Below are 24,241 nucleotides of genomic sequence, written 5' to 3'. Positions count from 1 at the left end.
GCAAACATAGTGGGTATCTTGGAATTATGTATCCTGATGCACCTTTATGAGGCTAGGTTATGGTTTATGAAATCACCAGTAATGAACAAAAACATATCTTCTGTATAACATGGGATTTCAGTGATGAATAAAAGAAGTCATTGTGCACTTTTCCCTCAAATGTGTACAGCACATATGACAAATGCTGATTCCTACTCGCATACCAGTAGGTCCATCAAACTATGAAAATGAAACATGTGCTAGATTGTACATGTAATAGTAATTGTTCATGCACATTGTGGGACATAATTAGTGGGATTTTGTATCGGTCATCTATTGTTGCATAACAAATTACCACAAAACTTAGTGACTTAAAACAACAAGCATTTATTAGTTCAGTTTCTGTGGGTCAGGAATTACCCAAATTGTTCTGGCTGACAGTCTCACATGAGGTTGCAGTTACAGTCATCTGTAGGCTTGACTGGGACTGAAGGATCTGCTTCCAAGATCACTCAACAGTCAGTTCCCCAGATTGCCAGAACTACAGAATCTATTTTTCAGAGGAGGCAGAGGAGAACAAGGAGGGAAAGGAGAAGGAAGAGGAGGTGTTTCTATAAAGGAACACTAATTTGAACACCAGATTTCTCATCTAAAACCATGGAGGTCAAAAAAAAAGTGACACAGTATTTTTCAAATGCTTAATTAAAGAACTGTTAACCCTGAATCCTGTATCTGACAAAGCTTTTCTCCAGAAACAAAGGGGAAACAAAGACATCCTCATTAAACTAAAGGAAACTGAGAAAATGTGTTGCTAGCAGATTTACTCTTAAAGAATAGCTAAAAAAATCCACACAGAAAGAAAATGGTAACAGGAGAAGTATGGGTCCTCCTGACAGCAAAGAAGATCAGTTGAATGAGCAAAAATAGTGGAAAATATAATAAACTGTCTTTCACTTCATAAAGTTCTTTAATCATATTTTATGGTTGATACAAAAGTTATAATACCATCTGATGTGGTGCTCAACGTATGTAGAAAAAAATATTTAAGACAATTATACTTAAAAGATGAAGAGGTTAAAGAGACTTCAGATAAACTATGGTTTCTAAACTTCACTAGAAGCGAAAACACCAACACCAGTAGGCTGAGAGTTACGTACACATATGGAAATGTCCAGAGCAACCACTAAGATATAAACAAAGTGATATAATTTTAAAATGCCATAAAGAAATCAAAATGAAACTCTTAAAAGATGTTCAAATTACCCACCGGATGGCAAACAATGATAAGGAACAAAAAAACAGAGGGAACAAGCAGAAAACAAATAAAATGGCACACATACACCAGTGAAAAGAAAGAAATTGGCGGAGATTTTAAAAACACAATCCAGCTATATACTCTCTACAAGAAATTAATTTCACACAGAATAATATAGATAGGTTGCAAGTAAGAAAATGGGGAAAGATATATCATGTAAAAATCAAAAAGAAAAGCAGAAATGGCTATCTAATACCAGATAAGGTAGACTTGAGAGCAAAGAAAAGTATCAAGGACCAAAAGAGACATAACATCATGACATTATGCAGCTACTGTATTTGAAATGTTGAGTGGTAGTAATAAAGGCTGCAGTTATAAATACATAACCTCAAAATACGTGATAAGTCATTTCTCATGTCACTGATGATATGGCCTCCAGCTCAGATAGTCAGAACAGAATGTTTACTCTCGTGATTATAAAATTCATTTTTATATATCAAAATACATTATATGCATGCAGCTCACTAGGTGGAATAAGTATTTACATGTATTTACCATTTCTAGTCTAAAAAAGTAATTTCCCAAAACATATTATTCCAAAAGGGGTCTGGGGAGTAGGTATAGGGGTAGATGAAATAAGAATGGCAGAATGTTATGGCTGAGTAAAAGGATGACATGATCTGACTTATGCTTTAAGAGGATCACAGTGGCTGCCTGCTGAGGACAGACTGAAGGGGTTGTCAAGGGAAGAAGCAGAGGGACCGGCCAGGAAGCTATTGCAATAATCCAGTAATCCAGTTAAGAACAATGGTGCCTCAAACCTGATGGCAGCAGAAGTGCTGAGAAATGGTCAGACTCTAGAAATACTCTGAAAGTAAATGTGGCAGGATTTACTGACAGAACAGATGTGTGGTATGCAAGAAAGAGAAGTCAAGAATGCTTCCAAGGTCGTTTTGACTTGAGTCACTGGAAAATTAGAGTTGTCCTGTACTAAAATGGGGGAGACTATGAGCAGAGCCAGCTGAGGGGGGAATATTTAGGAGTTCAGTTTTGGGCTTGTTAAGTTTGAGATGTCTGCTATACTTCGAAGTAAAGGAAAGTACCATCTAGATGCTAGACTCTGAAGTTCAGAGTAAGGTTATAAATCTGGAGAATTTTTTTTTAACATCTTCATTGGAGTATAATTGCTTTACAATGGTGTGTCAGTTTCTGCTTTATAACGAAGTGAATCAGTTATACATATACATATGTCCCCGTATCGCTACCCTCTTGCGTCTCCCTCCCTCCCTCCCACCCTCCCTATCCCACCTCTCTAGGTGGTCACAAAGCACCAAGCTGATCTCCCTGTGCTATGCGGCTGCTTCCCACTAGCTAGCTATTTTACGTTTGGTAGTGTATATATGTCCACGTCACTCTCTCACTTTGTCCCAGCTTATCCTGAGTCGTGAGACTAGGTAAACTCACCCAGGGAATGACTATAAGTACAGTGGTAAAGAGGTCCAAAGACTGAGCCCTGGGGTTCTCAAATGCTTAGAAGTCAGGGACTTGAGGAGGAAATAGGGTCTGCAACTGAGCGTGAGGGTAGAGAAGATTTGAAGAGAGAAGAGATAGTACAAAATAACCACGCAGGAGAGTGGGAGAGTGAATAGTCTAGGGAAATATATTGTTGGGTGGCACGATGCTTAAGTTGAATGATCATGAATTTAAAATGACTCAACATGGCTGTACATTATTTTTTCCAACTACACTGGGCTGTGTAGGGGCAGGCACAGATTAGATAGGATTGGAATTAAACCAAGCAAATGAGAAAACAGCAAGGAAGTTGAGGCTGTATAAAAGGAAGTATAAAACAAAAACTGTTAGAAATGCAAAGTAGCAGAAAGATTTCCATACCAGATATTAAAGCTTATTATAAACCTATAATATATTTTTTAAATGTGATGACAATGTCAGATTACAGAGTCACGAGTGGAGCAGAAAGGAATTTTCAGAAATACGTATAAGAATTTAGTATACAATAAAAGTGGCATTTCTAATCATTAGGGATAGCTATTGGATAAATGTTACAAGGATAATAGTTAACCAATTAGAAGAATATAGATATTGATTAATTCTCATTAAGCACTGTACACCAAAATAAATTCCAGAGGAATTAAAGATTTAAGTATTTAAGAATTAGATCATAAAAGCCGCAGAATAAAATATTCAAAATAAAATATTCATGAACATGTATATAATGTAGGATAAGGATGGACTTTCATGTACGACATATGCATGTGAAAAAGATCAAGTTTCAAAGTAATATTTATATTATGAATTTTGGATATAAGTGCATAGAATATAGCAAACTGTTAATAAGAAATATGTCTGGATGTTTGGATTGTGAATAATTGTATTTGCTTCTGTAAGCTTTACTGTATTTTGCAAATTTTCTGCAAGGAACATGTATTACTTTTGTTTAGTTTTTATATTTATTATTTTTAACTAAAGAAGTGATATATATTTATAACAACTGAAATAAGGCAGAGAGGTGTAAAGTTACTAAACTTCACCCTATCCTCCACCCCATCTGACTCTTTCCATTCCTAGCCAAATCAATGGATAACGATCTAAGATATTAAGAACGCTTTGGATAAACTGTAGTTTATTCAGCAGTCTCCTTTTGATGAAGAATGAGTTTCCACTCAGGAGTTATTACAAACAATGCAATAAACATCTTTGGACTTTTATTCTTATGTGCTGATGTACTTGTTTCTATAAAATGGAGTCCTAAAAGTAGGAATACAGAAGTAAAAGGTATATGTATGCTTAGTTGCAAAAGATACTGCCAGAGTAACTTTTCAAATTACAGTAACTATAGTAGGCAGAATTTTAATATGACCTCCTGCTCCCCACCATGTACACACCTTGTAATAACTCTCAGTACTACGAATATTGTAGATTCCCAGATCATGTTAGTTTTATGACCTTAAGAGAGAGATTTTTCCATGTGGGCCTGACCTAATCACGTGAGCCTTTTAAAAGCAGAGAATTTTCTCCAGTTTAATATGAAACAGGAAGTCAGAGATTTGAAGCACAAGAAGAATTGACTTGCCATTATTGACCTGAAGATGGAGAGGGCCACATGGTAAGGAATCTGGACACCTATGGCTGCTGAGAGTGGCCTATGGCTGACAGCCAGCAAAGAAATGGGGACCTCAGTCCTATGACTGCAAGGAAACAAATTCTGCCATCAGTGAGTTTAGAAAAACCCCAGATAAGAACCGTGGCCCTGGTAAACACTATGATTCTGAGCAAAGAATCCAGCCACACTGTCCCTGGACTTCTAAGCTACAGACACTATGAGATAATACACTTTGGTTGCTTTGAGCCACTGAATGTGTGGTAATGTTATAAAACAATAGAAAATAATACAGTAAGACTCACCCTCCCAACAGCAATGTACCAGGTACCTATTTTCCTCATTGTCTCACCAGCATCAAAAGTTAACTATATATATATTTTTTAATTGACACAGATGTGTAAATACACCACGGAGAACTGCCCCTGAACAAATCCACCTCTCATTCCACACCTTTATGAGTACACCACTCTGATGGCCCTCTAATTAATGTGACTGATGGGATGAGACCAAATTCATTCAATTGTAAACACTTGCAAATCTCTTATGACCAGTGTTTTCTAGGAGAGAGACAATAATTATACACAAGAATTACAATCCCAAGAGCACACACTGTACCCCTGGAAAAAGTGGTTTCAACTGTCAGAAAAATGTGTTTTAAATTGTTGGGGACTCCCCCCACCAGTGGGACAGACATCAGTCATGGGGCACAGGTTAACAGTGTCTCCTGGGTTTAACTCCAGGAATTACAGATTAATAGCTGTAATTTATTAAGATCAATTACAATAGTAACAGCTAACACTGTTATTATTAGCAGTTGACATGTTTCTAAGATCTTTACATACATTCATTGACCCATTCAAATCTTACAACAGTCTGGCTGATAATAATGCCATTTTATTAAATAAGAAAAACAATAAAAGCATTTTAATTGGTTATTTTAAAAAAGAAATTTGATAAGATGAACACTACATCTTGATTCAAAAGAACCCATTAAAAATTTATAATAGATGTTTCCTTAACATTATAAAGAGTTATTGATTTCAAACCAACAATCAACTTCATACCTAACAATGAAAAACTAAAGATAATTGTGTTAAATCTATGCCAAAGAGAGAGAAACAAAAGGCCAGTGACAATTGTTTCATGAAAAAAAATCTCAATACAGGTTTAGAAAAAGATTAATCCAAATCTACCCTGTCTCTATAATTTTGCTGTCCAGGGAATAAAACTTTTCCCTAGAAAGACACCCTCTAAGCTACAGGCTCCAGACTTTCTCCCAACTGTCCTCTTCCTCCTCCTCTCCTTATCACCTCTACTGCTAACATCCTCAGAGTATACCCAGTTGTTCCCAACTTCGCATGTTTGGAAAAGACTCTCAAACACCATGACAGCAGTCAACTCCCTGTAATCTTGCCCAAGGGAAAAATACATTAAAGTTGGAAGCGAATGAAGCAGCAGAGAGTATGAGCAGAGAGTCACTGAGTCAGAGCCTCCAGATCACAGGAAAGGAGCTGACATCCAATCCAGCTGCATTCCTGATTAGCTCCTGTGACCATCATTAAAATTTATTAAACTCAACTTGGCAGAGGTTTCCTCTTTTACATTTCAAATTTGCAAAAAAAAAAAAAATTGACTATTATTGACAAGAAAATTGGCATTTACCTGCATTTTAGAAAGGGAGATTAAAACAGGCCATTGGGTGAAGCAAAAGCAGAACCAGAGGGAGAACTTGTTCACCTCTGACCATTTCAACCCAAGAACCGGCTCCTGAGTCCCTCAGCCTCCAAAGGGCACTCAGTACTGCTGCTAGATTTTCTGCAGCTGGATGTTAAGTTTGACATCTAATTGTGATGCTGTCATAGAACATTGATTTCTTTTTTTTTTTCTTGGCTGCACTGGGTCTTCATTGCTGCATGCAGGCTTTCTCTAGTTGTGGCGAGAGGGGGTTACTTTTCCTTGCGGTGCGCAGGCTTCTCATTGTGATGGCTTCTCTTGTTGCTGAGCATGGGCTCCAGGCATGTGTTCTTCAGTAGTTGTGGCACGTGGGATCAGTAGTTGTGGCTCACGGGCTTAGCTGCTCCGCCACCTGTGGGATCTTCCTGGACCAGGGCTCAAACCCGTGTCCCCTGCATTGGCAGGAGGATTCTTAACCACTGAGCCACCAGTGAAGCCCAGAACATTGATTTCCTTTTTTTTTTTTTAACTTATTTATTTATTTTTGGCTGCGTTGGGTCTTCGTTGCTGCACGCGGGCTTTCTCTAGTTGCGGCGAGCGGGTGCTACTCCTTGTTGCGGTGTGCGGGCTTCTCACTGCGGTGGCTTCTCTTGTTGCAGAGCACAGGCTCTAGGCGTGCGGGCTTCAGTAGTTGTGACACGTGGACTCAGTAGTTGTGGCTCGCAAGCTCAGTAGTTGTGGTGCACGGGCTTAGTTGCTCCACAGCATGTGGGATCTTCCTGGACCAGGGCTCAAACCTGTGTCCCCTGCACTGGCAGGCAGATTCTTAACCACTGAGCCACCAGGGAAGTCTCCAGAATATTGATTTCTGAAGGCAGCATTTCTCTCCCTTTCATACAAGGATACACAATTATAGTCCCTAAAATAAAAAGAGCCCTAGTTCTTCAGAACAAATCAGCTATAATAATAATAATACTTCAAACGTTCCAGGTGTTTGTAAGTCCATCAGTTAGAATGAAACCTTCTCTTTGAACCCATTCAACCAGAGTGAAACTCTGGCTGTGGTAAAAAAAGAAAGCAGTGCATGGTTTCATGATATTCAACCTACCACCTTCCACAGTGATGAGACAGAAACCCGTTTGGGGTGAAGAACATTGGAGAATTTGTAGCAGCTACTATCCGTCATAGATGTAACTGATCCAGATCTCTTCTGTCCAACCAACTTCTGATGTCTCAACCATGACAATAACCAGAAAGAGGCCTAAATACAGAGCTGAGGGAAAGTGAGTCTTAAACCGGGAGTGGGTGGGTCAGAGACTGGAGTCCTGCCATGACCTGGGTAGCCCTTCTAACCTATTGATTCCAATTTTTAAAGAATGCTCTATTTCTAGGCCTCCTGGGAATTTCAACAGTAGGAACAAAAAAATGAGGGGTGAAAGGTGGTAAGGCGGAAGAGATACTGTCAACTCATGAGTAAGCTACTTAGCATAAAGCTGAGACTTATTAACTATATAATAAATGAATCCAGGACAATTCCAGCAATGAAAGACACTAACTATGAACCAGACATTATACTAAAAGTTTGAATGTTCATTTTATTTAATCTTCACAACAGTCCTATGAAATAAGTATTGTTATCGTCCCACTTAACAGGAAACTGAAACTCAGAGACATTAAGTACCTTGACTAATGATAACAGCTCATCAATGACTAAACTGGAACTGGAGCCCCAGTCAGTCCGATTCCAAAACTCATGTTCTTAACCATTTTATTATATGACCAAGCTCTAAGAAAAGGTTCTTGGCAGAAAGAGCACGGTGAGTGTAAGAGGGACAATTATACTAGGGGAAGAATGATACTACCAAAAATCCCAGCAAGCATATAAATGAGAATGTAGGTCGTATCCTTCTTGTATCAGACCTAAATTCTGTACCCAATGAGACTTGCCTATCTAAGAAAATTGTCATCCAAATCCTCTCAGAAAACTTAAGTGGGAGACCCCAAGTCTCATTCTTATTTTCCCTAGCCTTCCCAGACAACCTGAAATTAAGAATGTGTTCCTATGTTTTCCCATTACATGTATCCAGAGATTTTGACTATCTTGTTAACAACTATATTACCAGCACCTTGCACAATGCTTGGTATAGATGTTCACTTAGTTATTTAATGATTGAATGAATAAACACCTTTATATATCTCCTATACTCTTCTTCTTGATCTTTCAAAATAATGCATTTCTGGTTATCTCTAGCCTCCCTGACATTGGCAAAAAAATATTTTTTATTCTTCTTTTACACCCATTTATTTCAAGTTCCGGCTGGGATGGAAGACTTCAATAACACTTGTCTTTGTCTCTATTACGTAACTCTACAACCATCATTTACATCATCCCCACAATATAAAGGCATGAAAAAAATTGCACTTAACATCTTAACAAATCAATATGACCCCAGAGCACAGCTAATATATAAGTGATTGTATAAATATGGAGAAACCGTCTTTCCATACAAGTGTGCTTCAATTCTAACTGAGGAAACGGGAAGCACAGCAAGGGGAGATTTCCAAGATACATGTCCCAGCTACCAGAAGCATTCTTGAAATAAATTGATGTGATGATATAATTTGGCCAATTCATCAAGAAAGATAAGGCCAGAACTCCCACTAAAAGCATTAGAAGCCTTGTAAGAATGTAAGACCAGCCACAGTGGCTACCCACTGTCAACAAAAAATATCTTAAGGAAAATCATATTTGTAATCCATACATGTAAAATTAACTCTGTATTTCAAAAGAAATTCTTCCTAGCATACAAGAAACATAGTAGCTGCCTTATTTGCCAAATGAACATAAATTGTTATTGCCAGAAATTCTCTTTTTTCCTGCCCACTGACTTAGTTATCACTTGGTGACTCTCAAAAGTTAGCCAGCTAGTTTCCTACAGCAAGTTCTAGGTCAAAATCACAACTTCTTGTTTTTAAAAAAAAAGTCACTTAAGGTGACTAAGGGAACACTATATTTCAAAATCAAATGTATATCTATGTTTTTCATCTTTCTTTTCATCTCTCAGTGACATTCAGTGCTGTTGGTCACTCTTCCTTTACAAAATGCTCTCCTCATAGTTTGAGGCTGTACTTTTTCGTGGCTTTTCTTCTAGTTCCTAAGGCACTCTGTTTCTTTTTTTCAGTATGTAAGAATCAAGATACGGAGGGATATATTATACTCTACATGGAAAAATCTCATACTTAACATCCTGAATGCTTTAGTATAAAATCCTGGGTTTTTTACTCTATGACCTTAGGCAAGTTACCCCATGGGCCGAAGCCTGAATATCCTTGCCCTCAAAACGAGAGCAAGAACACAGGAATTTGGCAGAGTGGTGGGTACACATCACATCTTGTTTATATGTCCTCACCAGAAATTGAATAAAGGCTTATTGCGACTGCACTTCTCAGGCAAAATTTAAACTGCAAAATTTCATCAATATTACTATTATTATTATGATTAAAATCAGTTTCCAGGACTTCCCTGGTGGCACAGTGGTTAAGAATACCCCCTGCGAATGCAGGGGACACAGGTTCGGGCCCTGGTCCGGGAAGATCCCACATGCCACGCAGCAACTAAGCCCGTGCACCACAACTACTGAGCCTGTGCTCTAGAGCCCATGAGCCACAACTACTGAGCACATGTGCCACAACTACTGAAGCCCGCACACCTAGAGCCCATGCTCCGCAACAAGAGAAGCCACTGCAATGAGAAGCACGCTCACCACAACGAAGAGTAGCCCCCACTCACCGCATCTAGAGAAAGCCCGCGCACAGCAACGAAGACCCAACGCAGCCAAAAAAAAATAATAAATTCATTAAAAAACATTCAGTTTACATGACAAAGCTAAGATGACTCTCTATGACTATTTTCAGTTAGATATTTTCTGGTGGCTCAAGGTGATCAATGTATACACATCAATGGTTCTCTTCTGTGTTGGTTTGGTACTGCACAGGTAGAGGAATGGGGTGATCATAACATCTACAGCTTTTGAATTTATTGAATTTATTATGCATGAGATATTTGCTAAATGATTTGCTAAACGATTTATCTCATTCAACAATCCTATGATGGAGTTACTAAAATTATTCCTGCTTCAGAGAAAAGTAAACTTCAGAGAAAAGTAAGGCACAGAAAGAATGAGAATTTGCCAGTCACGTATCACTAAGTGGCAGAGCCAAATGTGTTTGACTCCAAGTCTTCTCATGCCCACTCTCCACCCCAATCTTCTTATGAAAAAATCTGCTTTTCCTTTGTGATTCTAGAGTCAATTTTAGGATCTTAGGCCAGACACTTAAACTCCCCGGTTAAGATGTAATTAATGTAAAATACGTAAAATAAAATTACTAAATCCCATAAAGTCTAAGATTCCTTTTAGCTTGAACGTATAATCTTTGATTTTTATGCATATAATAAATTCTTCCTAAGGTGTAAGTCATAAGTGACAGATACAAAACTTGATACGTCACCTGCAGTGGCCAGTCAAGCAGACACTTGCCATTATTAAGTAATAACTGCTTTATTTAAAAGAAAGTAAGCTTATTTTGAAAGAGAATTGCAGGCATCAATTGCAAGCAAATGCAGAAACATCTTTCAGCTACAAATCTGTCCCAGATCTATCAAGACATACCATACTGATGACCACCTTCTTTACTTATGTCAAAAGTAAATTATTCATTCAACAATTAGTTGTAACAGGCACTGGGTTCAACTGAACATAGTTCTTGAAGACCTCCATTTTTGTCTTTATGGCAAACTACATAATCTAAAGGACGCTTCTGCTATAAAATAACTATATCCTGGCTGAAAACACCTTTGAATGCATTTCTGGAATATCTTTGAAGGCTCCAACCAACAACATCCCCACGAAATAGAACAAAAAAAAAGTGAGCTGAAACCAGAGTGGGAATCAATGAGTAAAAAGCAAGAGAAAAAGACAAGATTTTTCTGCAGGTTGTTTTGATCAGTACTACAGTTAAGTGAGAGAAACTAAGCCTCAAAGTAGGCAATCTAAATCAAAGATTCCCACAGAAAGTCAGAAACCTAGAAAGAGGTAAAAATGGTCCCAATTTGGTAGTGTCTTCTGACTGCTAGTAAAAACAACTGGAAATCCTCTCTAGACAAAAGCAGTCCCAATGTATGGCCTCAGGATCCTCATGGATGAATTTCAACCATGAACTCTATGGGAAACTGCGTTAATGTCCCAGTCACCAAAATGCACCATGACTGAGGGGAAAAAAAAAACCCAGCAAATTTAGAGGGCAAACGACTTAAAACCATTGAATTAGCTGACACATAATATAGAATAACTATGTATGAAATGCTTCTAGACATGGAGTTGCAAAAATGAGCAATAATCAAAAGACTTTTAAAAATGGGCAGTGAGGGCTTCCCTGGTGGTGCAGTGGTTGAGAGTTCGCCTGCCAATGCAGGGGACACAGGTTCATGCCCCAGTCCGGGAGGATCCCACATGACGCGGAGCGGCTGGGCCCGTGAGCCATGGCCGCTGAGGCTGCGCGTCCGGAGCCTGTGCTCCGCAATGGGAGAGGCCACAACAGTGAGAGGCCCGCATACTGAAAAAAAAAAAAAAATGGGCAGTGAGATATGAAAAACTGAACTCTTAGAAACAGAAAGTATAATTGTTGAAGAGGAATTTTTTAAATTAGAGAGAAAATGCAGATCACCAACAAAGGAATGAAAATTAGATTAAACTGACAGCTGACTTTTCAACTATAACAATGAAAGCCACACTGGTGTTTTCAAGGCGTTGAGAGGCAATTACTGTCAACCAAGAATTGTATACTATCAGAACTACCTTTCAAAAATGAAGGTGAAATAAAGACATTTGCAGATAAATAAAAACTAGCAGCCACCAACAAGAGACCATCATTAAAAAGACTACCAAGAATATATTTCAGGCAATAAGAAAAATCTTCCCAAGAGTAAGTCTAAGACGCTGGAAAAAGTTATGAGCAAGGAAAATGATCTACATATAGGTGAACCTGAACAAACATTTTATTTACAGGGAAACCTTAATAACAAAGGCTAATAGATGGACCTAATAAAAATAAGGACCTAAGTAAATGCACGACAATAATAGTATGTAAGTTAACAGAAAAGTAAATGGAATCAAAACATTCTAGATTTTCTATGCTCATAAAAGGCAGACTTTGATAAATATGATGGTAAAATTTAAAGCATATTTCTAAAGGTAACAGAAATAAAGAGGGGACACTGGAAGAAAACAAACAAAAATTCAATTAATAAAAACACAAGAAAAAAGCATGAAAAAGTAGAACAAAGAAAAAGTAACATGATAGAGGAAAACAGACAATATATATGAGAAAAATAATCATCTTTAAATATAATGAACTAAAGTCAACAATTAAAAGATATAGATTGTTCACTTAGATTTTTCAAAATTCAGTTGTATCTTATTTACAAGAGAGCCAGTTATAGGCTATATACAAGAGAACTGTCTATCAGCAAACTACAGCTCACAGGCCAAATTATGGTGTCTGTTTTTATAAATAAAGCTTTGTTGGATCACAGACATACACATTTGTTTACATGTTCTCTATGGCTGCTTTCACTCTTCACCAGCAAAGTTAAGTAATTGCAATGAGACTGTAGGGCCTGCAAACCTGGCACTTTATGGAAAAAGGTTTGCTGACATCTGACCTAAAATAAAAAGACATGGAAAGGTTAAAAGATTCAGTTAATCTAGAAAATATTTTAAAAATAAACCGTTTGTAACAGTAAAGTAGCCTCAGAAAATAACAAAACACTGCCAAGAGAAATTAAAGAAGACGTAACTAAATAGAAGTATATACTATGCTCATGGATTACAAAACTCAAAATTGTTGTCATTTCACCTCAAACTGTTCTATAAATTCAGTTCAATCCCACTCTAAACTCCAAGCAGAGGTTTTGTTTGGTTTGGTTTAAACAGCTAATTCTAAAATTTATATGGAAACATAAAAGACCTAGAATAATCAAGGCAATCTTGTATTAGAATAAAGGTGGAAGAGTTACACTATCTAACATGATGACATTATGAAACTGAAGAAATTAAGACACTATTACATTGGCACAAGAATAGAGCAATGGTACAGAACAGAGATACAGAAACCTACACACATACAGTCACCTGATTTGGATCAGAGATGCCAATTCAATGGGGAAAGGATAATCAATTCAATAAATAATAATGAATCAATCAGGTACCCATTTTTAAAAGTTAACCTTAACTCCAACCTTATGATACATGCAAAAATCTATTCCAAATGGATCATAGACTTAAATATGAAAGCTATATCAATAAAGATTCTAATAGAAAACTTAAATGAATATATTCTTGAACTTGGAGAAGACAAAGGTTTCTTAAATAGGACACAAAAAGCACTAACCATAAAAGAAAAAATGTGATATATTAGACTTCCTTAAAATCAAGAACTTCTGTTCACCAAAAGACACCACTAATATAATGAAAAGGCAAATCACAGAGATATTTTTTAATGCGTGTAACTGACAAAGAATTATTATCCAGTATATTTGTTTAATTACATAAATCAATAAGGAAAAGACAGATGACCCAACCGGGGGGGGGGGGGAATGAGCCAAAATCCAGTCACGTAATAAGAAAAAAAAAAAGACATCCAAATGGTGCATAAACATATGAAATTGTGCTCAACATCACTGTTCATCAGAGAAATGCACATTTAAAACCACAACGAATTCTCTTAGCTTTTGCTTGTCTGTAAAGGTTTTAATTTCTCTGTCGAATCTGAATGAGATCCTTGCTGGGTAGAGTAATCTTGATTGTAAGTTTTTCCCTTTCATCACTTTAAATATGTCCTCCCAGTCCCTTCTGGCTTGCAGAGTTTCTGCTGAAAGATCAGATGTTAACTTTATGGGGATTCCTTTGTATGTTATTTGTTGTTTTTCCCTTGCTGCTTTTAATATTGTTTCTTTGTATTTAATTTTTGATAGTTTGATTAATATGTGTCTTGGTGTGTTTCTCTTTGGATTTATCCTGTATGGGACTCTCTGTGCTTCCTGGACTTGATTAACTATTTAATCCCATATTAGGGAAGTTTTCAACTATAATCTCTTCAAATATTTTCTCAGTCCCTTTCTTTTTCTCTTCTTCTTCTGGGACCCCTATAATTTGAATGTTGATGCGTTTAATGTTGTCCCAGGGGTCTCTGAGACTGTCCTCAATTCTTTTCATTCTTTATTCTTTATATCTGCTCTGCAGTAGTTATTTCCACTATTTTATCTTCCAGGTCACGTATCCGTTCTTCTGCCTCAGTTTTTCTGCTATTGATTCCTTCTAGAGAATTTTTAATTTCATTTATTGTGTTGTTCATCATTGTTTGTTTGCTCTTTAGTTCTTCTAGGTCCTTGTTAAATGTTTCTTGTATTTTCTCCATTCTATTTCCAAGATTTTAGATGATCTTTGCTATCATTACTCTGAATTCTTTTTCAGGTAGACTGCCTTTTTCCTCTTCATTTCTTTGGTCTGGTAGGTTTTTACCTTGCTCCTTCATCTGTTGTGTGTTTCTCTGTCTTCTCATTTTGCTTAACTTACTGTGTTTGGGGTCTCCTTTTTGCAGGCTGCAGGTTCATAGTTTCCACTGTTTTGGGTGTCTGCCCCCAGTGGCTAAGTTTGGTTCAGTGGGTTGCGCAGGCTTCCTGGTGGAGGGGACTAGTGCCTGTGTTCTGGTGGATGAGGCTGGATCTTGTCTTTCTGATGGGCAGGTCCGCATCTGGTGGTGTGTTTTGGGGTGCCTGTGGCCTTATTATGATTTTGGGTGGCATTGTATTCCTGTCTTGCTAGTTGTTTGGCATAGGGTGTCCAGCACTGTAGCTTGCTGGTCATTGAGTGCAGCTGGGTCTTGGCATTGAGATGGAGATCTCTGGGAGATTTTCACTGTTTGACATTATGTGGAGCTGGGAGGTCTCTGGTGGACCAGTGTCCTGAACTTGGCTCTCCCACCTCAAAGGCACAGGCCTGATGCCTGGCCGGAACACAAAGAGCCTGTCATCCACACAGCTCATAATAAAAGGGAGAAAAAAAGAAAGAAACAAAAAAAGTAAAATAAAATAAAATAAAGTTATTAAAATAAAAAATAATTATTAAAAATAACCAAAAATTTTTAAGTAATAACAAAAAAGAAAGAAAGAAGAGAGCAACCAAACCAAAAAACAAATCCACCAATGATAACAAGCGCTAAAAACTATACTAAAAAAAAAAAAAAAATGGTCATGAAGAACCTCAGGGCAGGACGGGAATAAAGACACAGACCTACTAGAGAATGGACTTGAGGATATGGGGAGGGGGAAGGGTAAGCTGGGACAAAGTGAGAGAGTGGCACGGACATATATACACTACCAAATGTAAAACAGATAGCTAGTGGGACGCAGCACCATAGCACAGGGAGATCAGCTCGGTATTTTGTGACCACCTAGAGGGGTGGGATAGGGAGGGTGGGAAGGAGGGAGACACAAGAGGGAAGAGATATGGGGTATATGTATAGCTGATTCACTTTGTTATAAAGCAGAAACTAACACACCATTGTAAAGCAATTATACTCCAATAAAGATGTTAAAAAAATAAAAATAAAACCACAATGATATATGCTACACACCACCAGAATTATCAAAACTAAAATACAGACAATACTAAGTGCTTCCAAGGATGTAGAGCAACTGGAATTCTCATACAGTACTGGTAAGAGAGTAAATTGGTACAATTATTTTACAAAACTGTTTGGTTGTATCTACTAAGGTGAAACACATACTTAAAATTCTATTTAGGACTTAGCAATTCTAATCCTGGGCATTTACCAATATATGCTTATTCCCTCCACCAAAGACATAGACAAGAATGTTCATAGAAGTGTTATTCATTACAGTACAAATTAGAAACCACCTAAATGACTGTCAATAATAGAATGGAGAAATTTTCACATGATATTCAGAAAAATTATTCAGAACAATTTTTAAAATCCACTAATACAGAAAAAAATATAAATAAATCTCAAAATCATATTAGCAAAAAAAAGACACAAAAATACATATTGTATATTTCTATTTATATGAAGCTTAAAATTATATAAAACTTAACAATGTTGCTAAAGGTTCAAAAAGTGGTTTAAGTGGTTATTGCCAGGAAGCAGACATGAGAGACTTCTGTGGTTCAGGAGATGTTCCACATCTTGAGCTAAGTAATAGTTATATGGGTGGGTAGGTGTGTATAAAAATTCTTTGTACTATATATTAAAGATCTGTGTACTTTACTGTGTATAATTTACCTCAATTTTTAGTGTCAAAATACATAAAGCAAAAATTGATAGAGCTATAAAGAGAAATGGATAACTCAACCATCCCAGTATTAGACTTCAATAAACCTCTCTCCTTAATAAATAGCCAAGCAGACCAAAAAATTAGTAAGAATATAAAAGATTGAACACAGTTAACAAAATTGATATAATGGACATATGCAGAGCCAGTCCCTAACAATTAGAAAATACCCTTTCTTCTCACATACATATGAAATATTTATAAGATAATAAGTCATACGTCAAATTCCAAGAAATTTCAGATATTTCTTGTTGTATAGAATGCATTCTTAGGGCATAATGCAATTAAGTTTGAAATCAATACAAAAAATTTAAAACTCTCATACATTTTAGAAATTTTAAAACACAGCTGTGAATAATTCATGGGTAAAAAGAAATAATAGAAATGGTAAAATGTTTAAAACTAAGCAATAATAAAAATACCACAGATCAGGACTTCCATTTCTGCCATGTTGGAATAAATAGAATGAAACTTTTTCTCCTACTATAGACCTTTGTAAAACTGGACAAAATATACGAAATAACGTTTTAAGAAATTGTACAATAGGTACCGCAGAACTGTGATCCCTAACAGAAAGGAATGAACTAGGACAACCCTATGCTCACCCTGGCTTTCTGTTGGAGGAATTTCCAGACTCTAGCGCAGAGAGGGAGAACACAATCAGAAACCACATCCTTCAGTGAGTTGAAGAGACAGAGAAAGGAGCTCTGGCAGTGGGTGAGGGTGCTAAGGAGACCATATTTTTCAAAGAAGAGTACTAGGAAAAAGGAAGAGATACAGAGAAAAGGCTCTAGAAATATTCATAATAGTCCCCTTTAGTCCACTGCTAAACCATAAGCCATGGATACATATGCTGAAATGTTGTAAGGCTGGGCAAAGAATTACAAAATGAAAAATTCTCAGAGCTCTTATAAGGTGGAGGGATGTCTGAGTTAATGAAGCTTACTTTAAACTTTTCCAAATAAAGTTTAAAACAACTTCAAAATGAAGAAGCTTATCCACATGTAACGACTGCTTGCCAGAACTTTTTCAACATTCTTTAAAAAAATGTAATCAAATCCAAACTCTCAACAATGTACCAATCATAATAACCAGCATCTAACAAAAATTACTCTTTGGGCTTCCCTGGTGGCACAGTGGTTGAGAGTCCGTCTGCAAATGCAGGGGACATGGGTTCGTGCCCCGGTCCAGGAAGATCCCACATGCCATGGAGCGGCTAGGACCGTGAGCCATGGCCGCTGAGCCTGCGCATCCGGAGCCTGTGCTCCGCAACGGGAGAGGCCACAACAGTGAGAGGCTCACTTACCGCAAAAAAAAAAAAAAAAAAAAAAAATTACTAGACAGGCAAAAAGCAGGAAAGTGTGACTCACAATAAGTAGAAAAATAAGTCAGTAAAAACAGTCAAAAAACAACAGTAATGAAAAATTAGCAACCAAGCACATTAAATCATAATGAGAGTAGAAATGGCAAGATTTATAAAAGAACCAACTGGAACTTCAAGAACTGAAAAAGCAATATCTAAATTGCAAAGTTCATTGAATGTAATTACAGCAAGTTAGACACTGCAGAAGAGTCAGTGAGCATGAACATATGTAACAGAAACCATCCAAACTAAAGCAGAGAGAGAAAAAGAATGAAAAACATTAACAAACCCTTAAGAATCTGTAGGACAATATTAAGCAATCTAACAGAAGTGTACTTGGAGTCCCAGAAAGAAAGGAGAAACATGTGAGGCTGAAAAAAAATATATGAAGAAATAATGGTTCAACATTTTCCAAATTTGATGAAAATTAAGAGCCCACAGACCCAAGAACCTCAATGAACCACAAGCAGGATGAAAACAAACAAACAAACAAAAAAAACAAAAAAAAAATCTTACAAGGCACGTTATAATTAAATTGCTTTTTAAAAATTTTCATGAAGAGAAAATCTTAAAAGTGCCCAGAAAAAATACATGTTACAACATATGACATGATATGACATGACATTACAAATAAGAATGACTGAAGACTGTCAGAATAATGTACACCAGACTACAAAGGAATGATATCTTTTAAAGTGTTGAAAAAAATCTGTCAATATTAATTATATCCATAAAAAATATCCTTCAAATGAAAGGAAATAAAGACTTTTGCAGACAAGAGCTGAGGGATTCTGTCACTGGCAGATCTACACTAGAAGGAATATTATAAGAAGTTCTTCAGATTGAAAAAAATTATACCAGATGGAAAGATGGATCTACACAAAGGAGTGAAGAGACTTAGAAATGGTAAGTACGTGGTAAGTACAAAAATTCTCTTGCTTCCTCATTTTTTAAAGATAACTGAGTGTTACAGCAAAAATAATATGAAAGTAGTGTGGTTTTTATAGAAAGAAGTCAAATGTATGACAACAGTACAACAAACTACAAAAGGGTAAATGAATGTATACTGTTGAAAGATGTTTATGTGATATATAAACAGGTATAATGTTATTTGAAGGTATCAATATATTGCAGTAAGTTAAAGATGCAACTGAAACCGTACAGCAACCATTTAAAAGAGACAGAGCTAAGAGGTCAGTAGTGGAGATAAATAAGAATATTTTAAAAATGCTTAATTAATCTAATGCATGGTAGGAAAGCATAAAAAAGGTAGAAAGAACAGATTGGACAAATAGAAAACAAATAGCAAGATGGTAAATTTATACCTAATCAAATTGCTTATCATAAAGAATGTAAACATTTGTTAACACTCCACTTAAAAGGCAGAGACTGTCAGATTAGATAAAAAGGAAGGCCTACCTTATGCTGTCTATGAGAAAGTTTGACTATAAAGATACAGACAAGTTCAAAGCAAAAGGATGGAGCATATATCCAGAGACAACTCTAATTCAAAAAGATACATGCACCCCAATGTTCATAGCAACACTATTTACAATAGCTAAGACATGGAAGCAACCTAAGTGCCCATCAACAGACGAAAGATAAAGATGTGGTACATATACACAATGGAATATTACTCAGCCATTAAAAAAGAATGAAATAATGCCATTTGCAGCAACATGGATGGACCCAGAGATTATCATATTAAGTAAAGTAAGTCAGACAAATATCATATTTCACTTACATGTGGAATCTAAAAAATGATACAAATGAACTTATTTATAAAACAGAAATAGACTCACAGACATAGAAAACAACCTTAGGGTTATGAAAGGGAGTGGGGGGGACATAAATTAGGAGTTTGGGATTAACATACACACACTATATGTATATATTTTATATATATAAATAAAACAAATAAACAACAAGGACCTACTGTATAGCACAGGGAACTATATTCCGTATCTTATAATAACCTATAATGGAAAACAATCTGAAAAAGTATATAAAACTGAATCACTTTGCTGTACACCTGAAACTAACACAACATTGTAAATTAACTATACTTCAATTTTTAAAAAAGGTTTAAAAATAAAAAAGCTAAAGGATGGAAAGATAACATTAAAAACTCTAACCATAAAAAAAACTAAAATGATTATATTAATATCATACAAGCTAGACATGAAAACAAGGAGAGTTATCAGGGACAAAGACTGGCACTTCATAATGATAAGGGGTCAAATAATTAGGAAGATAACAATCTTAAGCCTATAAAGACTTAATAACAGAGCTTCAAAATACATGAAGCAAAACTGACAGAACTCCAAGGAGAAATATAAAAGTAGACAAATGTAATTGGAAATTTCGATACTGTTCTCTTAATAAATGATAGAACAAGTAGACAGAAAATCAATAAGGATATAGAAAATTTTAACAACGCTATCCAACAACTTAATCTAACTGGCATTTAGAGAACATTACAACTAACAACAGCAGAACACACATTCTTTTCAGGTACACATGTAACACTGAGCAAAATAGACTCTATGCTCTTCCACAAAACAAGTCTTACATTTTGAAGAACTGAAACAACAGAAATTAAAGTTAAAAAGAAATAAGTAATATAAATCAATACCTAAAAGAAATCTGTAAAATAACACATATTTGGAAATTAAAAGATGCACTTCTAAACAACCCATGGATCAAAAACAAAAAAAAATCACGAGAGATTAGAAATAATTAAAGAAAAATTAAAACACACCATAACAAAATTTGAAGAGTATATATATTAATAATTATAATATAATATATATAATTAAATACCTAAAGGGCATTTATAGTTTTAAATACTTACATTAAAATAGATGAGAAGCCGGTTTCCATGGTGTGGGGCCTCGGCAGCAGCCTCCACATGGCCTGGCTCCTCAGATGGCTGCTCCATGGGCTCCTGGCCGCCATCACCGCCCTCGTGCTTGCCGTAGCCTCCTGGTTCATGCAGCCCAGAAGGCCCGGATCTCCTTCCTCAACATAGCGTTCTTCGGCTTCCCGCACCGGACCCTGCACAGATTCAGATCTTATCTCCACTTTGTACACTCCCAGGCAGTAATAGCCGGGGTCATCGTAGTGGCCTGCGGGCGGAGGCTGCGGGAATGGCACGCAGCGGAAGGCCTGTGCCTCCAGGCGCTCTGCTAGTTGCGAACAGAGAATTGGGCGGAGGTCTAGGCTGGCGCTCTTTCTGGTGCCTGGTATGGGTTACAACGTCTCCATAGGGTTCCACGCCTATGTGCTCCGCCTTGGACGATTACTGTTGGCTTTCCTTTTACCGCTAGTCGTGGGCGGGGGCGGGCTTGCTTAGGCGCGCAGGCTCTGGGGCGTGACCAAAAACTAGGTGCACTCTGGGAAAGCAGGGAGGGTGCTGGCGGAATGGCGGCTCTGGTTTACAGTTCGGCTCACTACTCCCTACTCGAGTACAATAGCTGACCTGAGGAAGGGGCTGTACTGGGTTATGCAAGCTGATTTTGAGAGTGGAGGGGGGAGGGAGAGCCGAAGACCTCACACTAACCACAGGAGCCCTTGTGGAAATGTTTGGAGACGATCACATGGTCCAACCTTTCGTATCTGGCAGCCGGTACAGGCCACGGGCTAATAATTAAGCTGAAATGATGAACTATGGTGCTGCTTGCTTTCAGTCTCTGCAGAGCCCACCATGATCTCTGGAGGAGTGGGTTCTGGGGCTGGATTTGCAAAGCATTCTGGGTCAGATAAACTCTGTAAGAAACTCAATCCACCCCTTCAGAAAGGTCGAGCACTCCAGATTTTTAGTAATGAATTCACATCAGAGTGCATGTGTAGACCGCCGCCCAGGGCTTAGTTCATCCAAAAACGCTTGCGTTGCACAGACTCGGGACATCACAGTGGAGTCTGCATCCTCTGCTGTGCTCCACCCCAGCATCTCTGCTTGTAGGTCTTCCACACAAGCTTAGGTGGTCCTCTGCTGGGCTCCTGCTGTGAACCCAGGTGAGTTTCCACCTTTCCCCCTCCCCCTCCCTTTTTCTAAAAATAGCATCCTGATCTCCTGCTCAGAAAAAAATTAAATTGTATTTATTGTCAAATAAAAGAGATCCAGGCCAGATTGAGGACTCTATGGTTCTCCCTTCAAGATGTGTTTTGTAGATGCTCTGGGAGGTGTTCATATCCCAGATACTGAAAATAGCTTCTCATAATGGGCCCTATGCTTGGTACCATACATGATTTATCCTGTTTTTACCACGGTAAACACCATTGCCTTCAGCATCATTTTATGAAAGAAATTAAACCATTTTGGTGAGATCATGGGGTTTAGGCACCTCACCTATTGTGCCTAATGGATAAAGCCTGCCTCATGTTTCTGGAGGATGGCTAAGAAATCAGCTAAAACATGGTGACTGATCAATTTAATTTTAAGAAGAAAGCTGCCAATGGATGGCAATCCCACAGCCTGTCTGGCTTTAACCAAGATATTTCCTCCTCAGACTGGCTCTTGCTGGATTATGCAGGCCTCCTCATCTCTTGACTAGATTCTCTGTGATGAGTTTTGGCCTTGGATCAGTTATAACATGAGAGACCTACAAGGATTTTCCTTAAAAAAAAAAAGAGAGTTCTAAAATCAGTCATCTAAGCTTCAACCTTAAAAAGCTAAAAAGGAAGGTAGATTGAGTCCAAAGTCTATAAAAGAGCAAAATAATAAATATATGTATGGAAGTCAATAACATAGAAATTGAACAAACAATACAGAAAATTCAAGGAAACCAAAAGTTGGTTCTTTGAAAAGGCAATACAATTGATAAACCTCTAACTAGGTGAGTAAGAAAAAAAAAGAGAGAGAAAAGGCAAAAATTATTAATATGAGAAATGAGGGGATTCAGAAGAGCCAACAGACATTAAAAAGATGATAAGAGTATGAGCAACTTTATACCATATTAGATAGAAAGGACAAATTTCTTAAAAGTCAAAATTAGCAAACCAACAAAAATAAGAAAAAAGAGAGAAAACCTTAATAACCCTATACAGTCAATGAATTACATTTATTTTTTTTAATCTTTTTTCAAAAAATACCTTTCCACAAAGAAAACTCCAAGTCCAGATGGCTTCACTGGTGAATTATATTAAATAAGAAAGGAAAAAAATACACATTTTACACAAATACTTTCCAAAAATAGAGAAGGGAACAATTCCCAACTCCTTTCACAAGGCCAGCATTAACCTAATACCAAAACTAAACAAACTTTCCACAAAAATAAAATAAATAAATACAAATAAATTTTCCTCGTGAACATAGATGCAAAAATACTTAACAAAATGTTAACATATCAGCCATATATAAAAAGGACAATACACCCTAATAAACACCAAAGTGGAGTTTATCTCAGAAATGAAAGGTTGTTTTAACATTCAAACATCAATGTAATCAGCCATATTCACACATGAAGAAAAACATCTGACCATCTCAATAGATGCAGAAAAAGCACTTAAGATTAGACACCCATTCACGATAAAACCTCTCAGCAAACTAGGAATGAACTAATTCCATCAATCTGATAATGAGCATCTTTAAGAAACCTACAGCTAGTACCATAATCGATATTGAAAGATTAAATGTTTCCCCCAGACTAAGAAGGCAATGTTGTGGGTTCCCACAATTTCTATTCAATATTGTGTTAGAGGTTCCTAGCCCATGCTACAGTGCAAGAAAAACAATAAAATTATCCATATTGAAAATGAAGTAGTAAAATTTTCTTTATTCTTAGACAAACTGTTAGTGAATATAGACTATCTTAAGCACTCTGTTTTTTTTAAAAAGGCTACTAGAAATGATAAGTGAATTTAGCAATATTACAGGATACAAAAGATGATATTCAAAACTCAATTTTATGTTTAAATAACAATTTAAAACCAAAATTAAGAAAAAATATTTATGATAGAATGAAATAAAATGAAATATTTAGGGATAAATTTAACAAAATATGTGCAAGACATGTACACTAAAAACTATAAAACATTATTGAGAGAAATTTTAAAATGTCTAAGTAAATGAAGAAACATTCCATGTTCAGGGATTAGAATTCTCAATATTATTGCAATGTCATTCCCCCCAAACTCATCTATAGAGTCAATACAATTACAAACAAAATTGGAAATTAACAAAACTAATTCTAAAATGTATATAGAAATGTAAAAGATCTAGAATAGCCAACTTTTGTAAAAGAACAGCACTGGAGTACTTCCACTCTATGATTTCAAGATAATTCAAAACTACAGTAATCATGACAGTATGGTATTGGCATAAAGTACACATATAGATTAATGGAACAGAATAGGCAATAAAGAGATAGAACCATTATGTTACCCACATTGCCAATTTATTTTCAACAAAGGTGCCATGATAATTCATTGGGGAAA

General features: G+C 36.7%; 1 protein-coding gene across 3 annotated transcripts in view; it reads right to left on the bottom strand.

Moving 5' to 3' along the window:
* The window catches only part of TNFSF18 (TNF superfamily member 18), a 389,686-nt gene that overhangs the window by 200,192 nt on the left and 165,253 nt on the right, over positions 1-24,241 (bottom strand). The window contains exon 13 of one of the 3 annotated variants that reach the window (XM_060296286.1): positions 20,658-20,860. The exons of 1 other annotated variant lie outside the window; for it this stretch is intronic. The gene's annotated coding sequence lies outside the window, so the exon portion shown is untranslated. Of the gene's footprint in view, positions 1-20,657; positions 21,588-24,241 lie in introns of those variants that run through there. One more of the 3 variants, XM_060296288.1, reaches the window with a different exon arrangement.

The sequence above is a fragment of the Globicephala melas genome, chromosome 1 (assembly GCF_963455315.2).
Source record: "Globicephala melas chromosome 1, mGloMel1.2, whole genome shotgun sequence".
Lineage (NCBI taxonomy): Eukaryota > Metazoa > Chordata > Mammalia > Artiodactyla > Delphinidae > Globicephala > Globicephala melas.
Note: the sequence above shows the minus strand (reverse complement) of the source record. Positions and strands in the feature narration are given on the sequence as shown.